Source organism: Rhipicephalus microplus, chromosome 1 (genome assembly GCF_043290135.1).
Source record: "Rhipicephalus microplus isolate Deutch F79 chromosome 1, USDA_Rmic, whole genome shotgun sequence".
Lineage (NCBI taxonomy): Eukaryota > Metazoa > Arthropoda > Arachnida > Ixodida > Ixodidae > Rhipicephalus > Rhipicephalus microplus.
The window spans coordinates 35,885,941-35,897,174 of NC_134700.1; the positions used below are offsets into that span (position 1 = coordinate 35,885,941).

Consider the following 11,234-nt stretch of genomic DNA (forward strand, 5'->3'; position numbering starts at 1 on the left):
TCAGGCAAATCACACAGATGTAATTGGTCTCAAGCTTTTGTTCCCCAAGCACCCCATGCAGCCAGAACATACCAACGAAGTGAATGTTCTTTATTTTGTAATCAGCATCCATATTTTAACCATTCTGAATGTCGGTATCATCAATTTTCTCACATTTTGATGACAAATCTCTCTCGAAAATGTCCCGCATATATGATGCGGTAAAAAGGCCTTTTAAATTACATTACTTGAGGTTTTTCACTCCCTCCTCCACATCACATATCTCTGCCATGCTGGCCTTTTCAGGACTATACTTTGTGATTGTGGTTCACCAAATCAGGGGAGTTTTATACTTCCAGTTTCCATCTAATGGCGTGCTTTGTCATAATATTAGTTGCGAAATTATGCTTTTTCTTTCGTCCTCGTTTTTCGCTGTGTTGATTTCAACCTGCATACAATGCATCTGTGCAGAGATTTGAAAATAGTCAGCACAACTGCAGATGAAGCAACACTAGTGACACGAGGACAAGCACAGGCTTCCAACTGAAGTTTTATACAACATACAATATATAGCCCACATCCATAATATAAACATGCTCATGGTAAGGAAAAATAACTTAAGTGAAAGTGCACTGAAACAAACTGTAAAAAAACTAAGCCAAAATAGCATATGATGATGAACACAGGTAAGCCAGTTCTTAAACAGATACGAACATCAAAGGTTTAATGTCACCAGCTCTTCACCAGGTTTAATGTCACCAGCTCCTTTAGCTCTTCATGTAGCCTTAATGAAAATCCTGGTGCTATCATAAAGATGAGCTGCAATAGCTTCTGTTTTCTCGAACAGAGGCTGGCAACCACAGTTATCAGCAATCAGAAGCCAAAGAACCATCTCCATCTATGGTTTTTACCTTTTGACAATGTTCCTGCAACCGTATAAAACAGGCACTTGTCTCTTTGGCCCACATAACTGTGTCCACAAAACCAAGATATGATGTAATCGACGCCTCCTGTACAGTCAACAAAGTTTTTCCGTGCATAGATTGGTTATGGTTCAAAGTTATTTTAACATCCCAAGTTCAATTACATAAATGAGATTGCTTATTCACTGCATTAGTAAAATGGGAAAAGATCTAAACATATGGTTACAGAGAAATTTGTAAAAAGTACAATACATGAATAGAGACGTTTTTTTTGGGTTCTCATAATTAGAAATACGATTTGCAATGCCTGTTTAAGAAAACACAAGTTGGTATAACTCATCCTTATGATTGCACCCAGAACCTTCAATACTTTTGTCTGCAAAGAACTGGCTTACCTGGATTCATTGGCATGTTCTATGTCACCGCTTTTCGTTTTTTTGTGGTCTTAGTGATTTTATGCTTCACTTCATTTTTTTTGGTTTTCAGCATAAGCATATTGTTTTTATCCCGGGTGGAGGCAACACATTTGAGAGTTGAGATAAATTTCAAGTGGATATCGGCGCTAATTCTCGTCTCACTTGAGCTCCCGTGTTTACCGCTGAGCTGTTTGAAGTATAGAATGCCACCTAGTTCACAGCCACATATGTTGTTCGATTCTCAGAAACCCTGGGGCGCTAGCCGCACGCTCAAAGTCGAATGTTTTTTCATCGCTTGTGTAGCCATAGAAGCGAATAGTGAAGCTTGATTGAGCATGCACTTTCTATCACATGGGCACTTTCTCTCGAAACTGAATTTATGAACCGTGATTGACTCATCTCCGCATCTAACGCAATCAAAAACTTGGACTGAATAGCCATCGAAATTACATCGTGTGATGCCTGCACTTTGAGATCAGAAATGGTCGGCAGCTTCTCTGAATGATGTAGTGGTTAAAGTACCGCGCATTTAACAGCTCAGCTAATACGAGTTCGATGCTTCTACGCATGTAAAATGAAGTATTCGACGAACAAGCGAGAAAATCTGAGCAGGTTGCCGAATGGCCGCGCAAACCACAAAACTACAAGCGCACCCAGCAAAACTGGCAACACGTACGGACTACCACACCGTCACCACCTCGCACATGACAGAAGCAAATATCACGGATGTTAAAGGACACTGAAACAAGTTGACGAGTCCTAAGCATCGTGGCCTTCACGCAAGCTCAGGCGAACCACAAATTTCAGCGATTCCAAACGCGAACACAATGTAACTTTTCACGTTCACAACGCACAGCGACGTGAACACCGAGCCGACTATAAACACGACAAAAGAAAAGCTTCCATAGGTTGCCTGAACCGGCGTTATAAACTTTGACCAAAAGCCGCCATGCTCCACAAATCTGCCTAGATCCAAGCCAAGCTGGATTAAAATAGCGTTTTCGTTATTTTGACCAACGCCTCCTAGATTTCGCGTGCCGGCCGGATTATCAACGGTCACTTTGGAGGCGGTGGTCTTCGGAACTACGGTAGTGGCGCCATTCAAGTAGGGGTGTCTTCAAATAGGTTTTTACGTTTTAGGAGCTTATAAGCAACAAAAATAACGTAAACAGTTTTAAAAAAGCGTACTCATAATTATAATTAACCCTCCGTAAGTGACGCCGTCATTCAGCAAACAACTTTTTTTAATACAAGGTGTCCTCTAAAATTAGTAGCAAACGCCGAAATTGCCGATATCGAAGGCCAAGTACGAAAACCCCTACTTCTACGTCTGCAGCGCCGCCATAGTGGGCACGGAAGCGCGATGGAAAGAACAGCCAAAGGCTTACGCACCTGTCTTTTCGTCTTGCAGTACGTCGCTGTTTTCGCGGCCGGCGTACCAGTGGCTGGTCTACGGGAAAGCTTCGCGCTCTCGGACGGAATTCGTGAAGCCGCCCCTTCCCCGGATCTTCCATTATCGGACGGAATCTGTGCTGTTGCCCCTTCACCAGACCTGCCAGAAACAGCTTGCTGGGACCTGACCAACATCGTCGAGCGCCACCTGCAGCACCACCAGTGCGCAGCTGCGACATCAACGTCATCTCGTCCGGATAGGATAAGACCCAGCATCGAGCACTATCACTGCAGTGGGCACGGAAGCGCGATGGAAAGAACAGCCAAAGGCTTACGCACCTGTCTTTTCGTCTTGCAGTACGTCGCTGTTTTCGCGGCCGGCGTACCAGTGGCTGGTCTACGGGAAAGCTTCGCGCTCTCGGACGGAATTCGTGAAGCCGCCCCTTCCCCGGATCTTCCATTATCGGACGGAATCTGTGCTGTTGCCCCTTCACCAGACCTGCCAGAAACAGCTTGCTGGGACCTGACCAACATCGTCGAGCGCCACCTGCAGCACCACCAGTGCGCAGCTGCGACATCAACGTCATCTCGTCCGGATAGGATAAGACCCAGCATCGAGCACTATCACTGCAGTGGGCACGGAAGCGCGATGGAAAGAACAGCCAAAGGCTTACGCACCTGTCTTTTCGTCTTGCAGGTTAGTTACCTTTCTAAACTGCCTTGTCGTAGCTTCCGATCTGATGAACCCTTTATTGTTGTGCTTCCGTGCCCACAAGCCGTTCTCTTGCCTTTTTGTTCTTTGCTACTACTTCTTTGTGGGGATGTAGAAAGCAACCCAGGTCCTGACAACTTAGCTGAACTAGTGAAAACGATGAAGGATTTGAACGAACGTACAAAAAGAATGGAATCAGCGCAAACAACAATATTGGACACCGTATCTGTGTTAAAAGAACAACAACAGTCAGTTTCAGAATCAATGAACGAAATAAAGGACAGACTGGCGAAAGTTGAAAACCAAACCTCCGTTTTCGAGCACTGGCAGCATGAAATGAAAGAACTACGCACCACTGTTGAGCGCCTTGAAAAAGACACTAGTAATATGCATTCGCGTCTTGATGACGCAGAGGATCGATCGCGGAGAAACAATCTTGTCTTTTATGGAATTCCAGATGCCGCAGATGAAACTTCTTCGGAATCGGAAAAAAAGATCATCAACCTCCTGACTAATACTATCCAAATTGATGTCACAAGTTCTGATATATGCCGCGCTCACAGAATAGGACGCTATGATTCAGCGAAAGCTCGACCACTTATAACGAAATTTGAAACATTTAAAAAGAGAGAGCTGGTTTTTTCAAAACGAGGTTTGCTAAAGAGCACTGACATAGCAATGAGCGAAGATTTTTGTCAAACAACGCGCAACATAAGAAAAAAACTAATAGAATACGGTAAATCAAGGACCACGTCCTTCAAACTTCGGTATAAAACGCTGACATTCGATGGCAAATCTTACGGATACGACGAAGCGAAGAACTGCATTTTCGAAATACACAGAAAAAAACCCACACACGAGCATGAACGTAGCAGAACTCTTCGCTCAGGTCGTAGGTTACCGCCGAGTTAGGGACATCTGAGGGGAGGAGCCATAAACGAGTGCAAGTGTTCAGTCCTTTTTACCAACATTCGTAGTTATTTTCCCAAGAAAGATGAATTCTGTGGTATAATTGATGACTGTAACGCCGACATTATTGCTCTGACAGAAACCTGGCTAAGTAGCAAAATAACAAACCCCGAACTCTTTGAGTGTGCAAACCGTTATACTGTTTACCGAAGTGACAGAACTGGTAGGATTGGTGGTGGCGTCTTGCTCGCTGTTAAAGAATCCATAAATTGTTCTCTTGTGCCAATCAACTCGAATTTAGAGCTTATTTGGTGTTGCCTAACAATTAGTTTTAAGAAAATATTATTAGGTGTCTGCTACAGATCCCCATCAAGTGACTCATCTTTTTGTGATGACATTCACGACAGTTTAAATGCGGTTACCATGCGTTTCCCGGGAGTTCAAATTATACTCTTGGGTGATTTTAATTTTCCTGACATCATCTGGTCTCATTCGATCCCTTTTTCTAACCCCTCAACGGCTGAAGCCAATCGGTTCGTTTCAGTTTGCTCTGACTTCGGCTTATCCCAGATAGTCAAACTTCCAACACGTGTAACAAAAAACAAATCATCACTCCTTGATCTGATTCTAACGACATCAACTGATAAAGTTTCTACAGTAACACACATGCCAGGGCTGAGCGATCACGACATCTTGCTCTTCACGATTACAACACCTCATCAAAAGATAAAGCGACAGCGGAAAAAGATTCGAAATTATAAAAAAGCTAATTATGAGGCCATCAACAATGAACTGTGCCTGTTTCTGGCCACTTTTTTACCTAGTTATCTAGAACGCTCCGTCGAAACTAACTGGTTCATTTTAAAAAATAAAATCGGTGAGCTAATAACCAAATATGTCCCCCTTCGGACTGTTTACGCTAACAATAAATCACCATGGTATAGTACATATTTGAATCGATTATCCAATAAGAAAAAACGTTTATTCCGCACAGCTAAACTTCACTCAACACCGTCTCATTGGCTAACATACAAAAACGCTGCAAGCTCATATCTCATAGCACTAAAATCAGCCAAAGTCTCCTTCCTTAAATCCACGCTTCCAAACTTAATACAGGCTAACCCAAAACGCTTTTGGGAGATTATCCGGGGAAATGCTCATAAAAATGGTATATCACTGCTGACAAGTTCTGGGGGCCCTGTACCGGAGCATATGTGTTCTACTCTGCTCAATGAAACTTTCGCTTCGTCATTCTCATCACCTAACCTTCCCGGTCCGATGCCTGAGATCCATCCTACTCAATACCACTCAATGCATCCCATAATCTTCAACTCCACTGGTATCAAAAGCATCATTCAGAAACTAAAATCTAAAGCATCATGCGGGGTAGACGAAATCAATGCAATCTTTTTAAAAAACACTGCCGAATATTGCTCAATCATACTAGAACATATTTACTCGCAATCTTACAACTCGGGTACCTTACCGTTTGACTGGAAAACTGGCAGAGTCATCCCTATTCACAAATCAGGACCATCCCATGACCCACAAAATTATAGACCGATTTCTCTTACATCAGTGCCTTGCAAAGTTATGGAGCATATAATTTACACACATCTGGTTAATTTTCTCGAACATAACAACTTCTTCACAGCTTCGCAGCATGGATTTCGCAAAAACTTTTCCTGTGACACTCAGCTCATAGCCTTCACTCATTTTCTCCACTCTAATCTAGATGGCGGTTTTTTAACAGATTGTATATTTCTCGACTTCTCTAAAGCATTCGACAAAGTGAACCATGCACTGCTACTTCATAAACTAAGCGTTCTAAACATCGACACAGCTGTAATTAATTGGATTCGCGCCTTTCTAACATCACGTGTTCAGTTTGTAGCCGCTAACGACGTTAACTCCTCATTGATTCCTGTTGATTCTGGTGTCCCGCAAGGGTCTGTGCTTGGTCCCTTATTATTCCTAATCTATATTAATGATTTGCCTACTAATGTCTCTTCGAAAATATGCCTGTTTGCAGATGACTGCGTCTTGTATAGAAAGGTGACGGATGCCGCAGACATTTCACTAATTCAGGAAGATCTTAATAACATAACTAAATGGTGTCAATTATGGCGTATGGAATTAAACGTTAGAAAATGCAAAAGTATGAGGATTTCCAGTGCTGAAGTGACTTCCCCTACTTACACACTTAATAACATCCCACTAGAATGCGTAACATCGTACAAATACTTGGGTGTCCATATTACCAATAACCTTTCATGGAAAACTCATATTGATTACATAGCCACCAAGGCCACTAGCACATTAGGATATTTTCGCCGGAAGTTTCCTCAAGCGCCATCTTCATTAAAACTACTACTGTACACAACTTTCATTCGTCCGAAGCTTGAGTATGCATCGTCAGTATGGGACACCGGATATCAGAACCACATAAAATTACTAGAAAAAATACAAAATCGCTCAGTCCGTTTCATTTTAAACAATTACCAAAGAACTGCGAGTGTTACTAACATGAAAGACATTCTACACCTTCCATTGCTATCACATCGCCGAAAACTATCTCGACTCTATCTTTTCCATAAAATCTACTACCACAATTCATATTTACATTCTATGCTTCTTCAGCCACCGCCGTACATTTCATCCCGCATCGACCATCGCCAAAAGGTAAACATTCCACACAGCAACACCGTCGGCTTTTCACACTCATTTCTCCCCACAACGACCAGAGACTGGAACAATCTGCCTGCATCACTCACAAGCATAACTAACACCAATAATTTCAAAATCGCACTTCGAAGTTTCATTTCGAGTTAACATCGTTCAGTGTTTGTTTCATACCTTTAATTTTTTTCTTTTTTTATATGTTTCCCTTTTGTTGCTATGCTTCTCGTATTCTAGTTTTGCGAGTGGCTACTTTTTGTACATTTTTTTTTTTTTTTTCATTATATCTCTTTTGGCAGTGCATCCAATGATAAAATCTTGTAATTCTTCCAGGACAGTCCAGTGTTTTGATTCCTGTGTTATTCATTTTGGTTCATTGGCCTTTGTTCTTGTAACTGATATTTGTTTAAAGTGTCATCGTGATAATTCATTTCTGTATTTTTAAAACTATAACCAAGTTATTATTACGTGTTAACTTTCTTTGCCCCTCCCCTCTTCAATGTACGTTTGTACCCTGAGGGTATTTGAAATAAATAAATAAAATAGATGGCCGGCGTTTCGCGCTCATTCGGCACCATGGAGGAAGGAAAAAAATATTTCCTTTTTTCCTTTCCCCATGTTTGGCAGGCACGGGAAATCTAGGACGAGTTGTTTTAACCGGGTGAATATAGCATTCCAGGTATTCTCACCAGGTCGCAGCAGCGGCGGCAATTCCAGCAGCGGCGGTCCACGTGAATGGGGTAGACGGCTGCTTTGAAGAAGTTCGGGGCGTCCGGTTAGTTCTTACAGCTAGAGCCGAACACGAAGGGGACCTAGTGAGAGGCTACTAGCGAAATTGAACACGTATGTGTGTGGTGTAGGCGGCAGCTTCTAAAAGTTGTTGGGTAGAAGAGTTAACGGAGGCGGCTGGATAGCGTGATTAGGGTAGAGCTTAGGGCTGTCGGGCGCTTGGTCCGATGGTCGGGCGGGCGATGGCTAAGGAGGCTACGGAAATTACGGGCGAAAGTGAGCTGGTGCAGTGCAAAGAATGCAAGCGCTGGTGCTACTTGGACGAGACAGAATTCTCGAGTTTGGCCGGCGCGCACAAGGCGAGCTTCGTGTGCAGGCTGTGCGAGGCACTGAAGACGGCCGTGCAGAGCGTGGAGGCTAGCATCAAGGGGCTTCAGGGGGAGCTGAGGACAGAATGGGAGCAGAGGATAGAACTCGAAATACAGCTTGGAGCGTCGCGTGAGCGGGAGGAGGCTACCGCCAGCCTATTAAAGCAAATGAAGGGAGACCTTCTAAAAGAACGGGAAGGGCGCAACGAGCTCGGGCAGCGGGTAAAGGAGCTAATGGCTCTTTGCCCCGGCCCCGAGCGATGTGAGACGGAAAGCGTGGGTAGCGGAGAAGGCAACAGGCGAGAAGATACGGGCGAGAAGCGAGGTCAAGAGGCCGCAGTGTCTGGTCACAGCACGGAGGCTCCGAGAGCATACACCTCAGTGGCGCGGCATTCTTCGAGCAGGGTAAAAACACAGGACAGACGGCAGAGAGAAAAACAGGTGAAGGAAACAGGAGTGCCATGACGAAGAGGAAGCCAGCGATTGGAGCGTAGAAGGGTCCTGGTGGTGAGGGATTCTAACGTGACCAGGGTTAGGGATGGCGTCTTCAATACAGTGAAGGAAGGTGGGAGAATCATGGTGGCGGCCCAATCAGGGAAGCGCATAGTGGATGCACTGGCCAAAGCTCAGGAGATCGTAGAGAACAGCATCATTGTAGAGAATCATTATTCATGCTGGGCTCAATGATGTGTTAAAAGGCAAGGATCAGAACCTTCAGAAACAGTTGGAGGATGGGATGCGTAAGCTCCAAGAAGCCCCTAGGAGTGTGCATGTGACCATATGCACAGTCGCAGAGGTCTGGGGGCAGTCCCGTGGGATTGTTAGGAGGGTAGTGGAGGCCAATGGCGTGATCAAGGGTATGAGCTGGCAACTCTGATACAGCGTAATGGAAGTTAACCAAGACGTCTACGAGCCCGGCGCTTGCCCCTTTGCACAGGATGGCATTTACTACAGTGGTGCGATGGGCATAAGGGTCGGTAATAGAATGGGTCGTCAAGCCACGGCTTTCTTAAGGGGACCCAGAGCCCTGAGGCCAACAGTGTAGCCGAAGACGGTTCTAAAGGGGCACAAATATTCAAGCCACACGGAGTCCGTAGGAGAAGAAATCGACGTAAACACAAGGGTCGAGCTGAGTCAGGCGTAGGCTATATTAACATGCAGGGCGGCAGGAATAGGTAAAAGTGGCAAGAGATGAAACAGCAGTTGACGCAGGTAGAGCTGATGGTATATGGAGTCGTGGAGACACATCTTCGGCACATGGAGCAACTACCTTGCAATCCGGACTACGTATGGGAATATTGCAATAGAACAAAAGGCAGCAAAAAGGGGGTTGAATTGGTGCATTCATAGATATGAGCATGAATTGGCAAAGATTCAAGCAGGGGTGCATGTAACATTTATGGTTAAAAGGGGAAGTAGCTGGGCAGATGACACTCCTTGGTTTGGTGTACTTGTGGACGGGAGCAAAGGCCAGAGAGGAAAACCAGGCAAAGGTGGAGTGTATATCAAAGGACATTGAGGAATTAGGAGGAGAATGCGAGATAGTGCTAGTAGAAGATATGAATGCGCACATAAAAGATATAGATGGGTATACTGACCCAACAGGCCAAATGATCATGGATATGTGTGAAAGGCATGATTTGATCATTTGCAACAGTACTGAGAAATGTGAAGGGCAAATAACATGAGAGGTAGGAAGGCTACAGTTGACGATAGATCATTCACTGATGTCACACAGGATGTATGATAGGCTCAGGGAAATGCATATAGATAAATGTGGCTCCAGAAGTCTGGGTATTGATCGCAAACGTATCAAGCTAATTTTTGGAAGAGCCGTGGAAGTGAGAAGGAGGCAAGTTGAGCAACTACAGGAATATTTATTCAGAAAGGCAAATAGAAATAGCTACTACACATATTGAGAAAGTAATCACTGAGGATAATAAAATGGTTTGGGCATACACGAATTTATCGAGACTGTTTGAGCTAGAGCTTACTAAGGCACGTGACAAGTCACCCCGGAAAAGAAGACACAAACTCAAGAGTTGGGGGGATGAGGAAGTTAAGAAAGCCATAGCAAAACGTCAGGAAGTCTTTAGGGAACACTGACATGCTAAGCAGTGGGGTGAACCAACAGATGATGTTGAACGAAAATAAGACATCTTTCTAAGGTGTAGTAGGGAAGCATCCCTTCTGATCAAGAAAAATTAGAAAAAGGGGGCTCAGCGGCTGGCAGAAGTACATAATATGAACAGAGAGGCAGCTGCGAAATTTCGGAACCATCTAAACTCCCTAAGAAATGAAACAAGCCTAGAGCACAGGTTTGTAACAACAGTCCAAGGTGCTAGGCTAGAAGGATCAAAGCTATTGAATATATTGTCACGTGCTTGCCCAAGAAAGACGATGACAGTTATGCATGTGCCACGAAGGACTACGAAATGGACGAAGAAGAAGAACTCGCTTGCGCGTTCTAATTAAAAAGATCGACCTGCTTCTGGTGTCTCAGTCTCTACGGCAGACCTCTGTTTTGACGTCGTGTATTGCTCCAATCTTAATTTGTTTTTAGCCAAGCTTGACAGAACCGTTTCCGGTGACCTTAGTGACAACCGAATCATGCGCATCTTTAGATTTGTTGACGGCTTCCTCATTTTTCTTGACTGTGACCCCACTTTTTGTGTCCTAGATATTCTCAACTTCATCAAGGAGCGGTTTAGTCCCCTTGTTTTAATCCATGAGTTGCCTGTTAATAACACTCTCAGAGTTTTATATATCGCTCCCATTTTTCACCTAGACCACATTTGTTGGACGTACAAACCGAGGAGTAACAAACCCTTGCTTCCGTACCACTCCGCCCATACTAAGCTCGTAAAACGAGGCATTGTAAATATGTGCTTTAGTAACGCCTTACAGAAAATCTTGTCCACATCTGATGTCAGCTAGTTTCAAGGAACAAGCAGAACGGTTTCTGGACGCTGGCTACCCCTCTCACGTACAGGTTTCCGTCGAGGGAATTCTGGTCAATAAGCTTCAGTCCTTGCAGCAAGCTCTCCCTGATGTTGAGCCAGTAAGACGTCAGAAGCTTGCCGTAGTGCCTTATCTGCATGGAATCTCCCACAGCTTGAAAAAGGTT

At 44.2% G+C, this 11,234-nt stretch overlaps 1 long non-coding RNA gene across 1 annotated transcript; it reads right to left on the reverse strand.

Moving 5' to 3' along the window:
* Nucleotides 1-2,710: 2,710 nt before the first annotated feature.
* Nucleotides 2,711-5,841, reverse strand: LOC142817223 (uncharacterized). The gene is made up of 2 exons (XR_012895125.1): nucleotides 3,050-5,841; nucleotides 2,711-2,918 (listed from the first exon to the last, which is right to left on the reverse strand). It is a non-coding gene; the product is annotated as an uncharacterized LOC142817223 (long non-coding RNA).
* Between the last annotated feature and the right edge of the window lie 5,393 nt (nucleotides 5,842-11,234).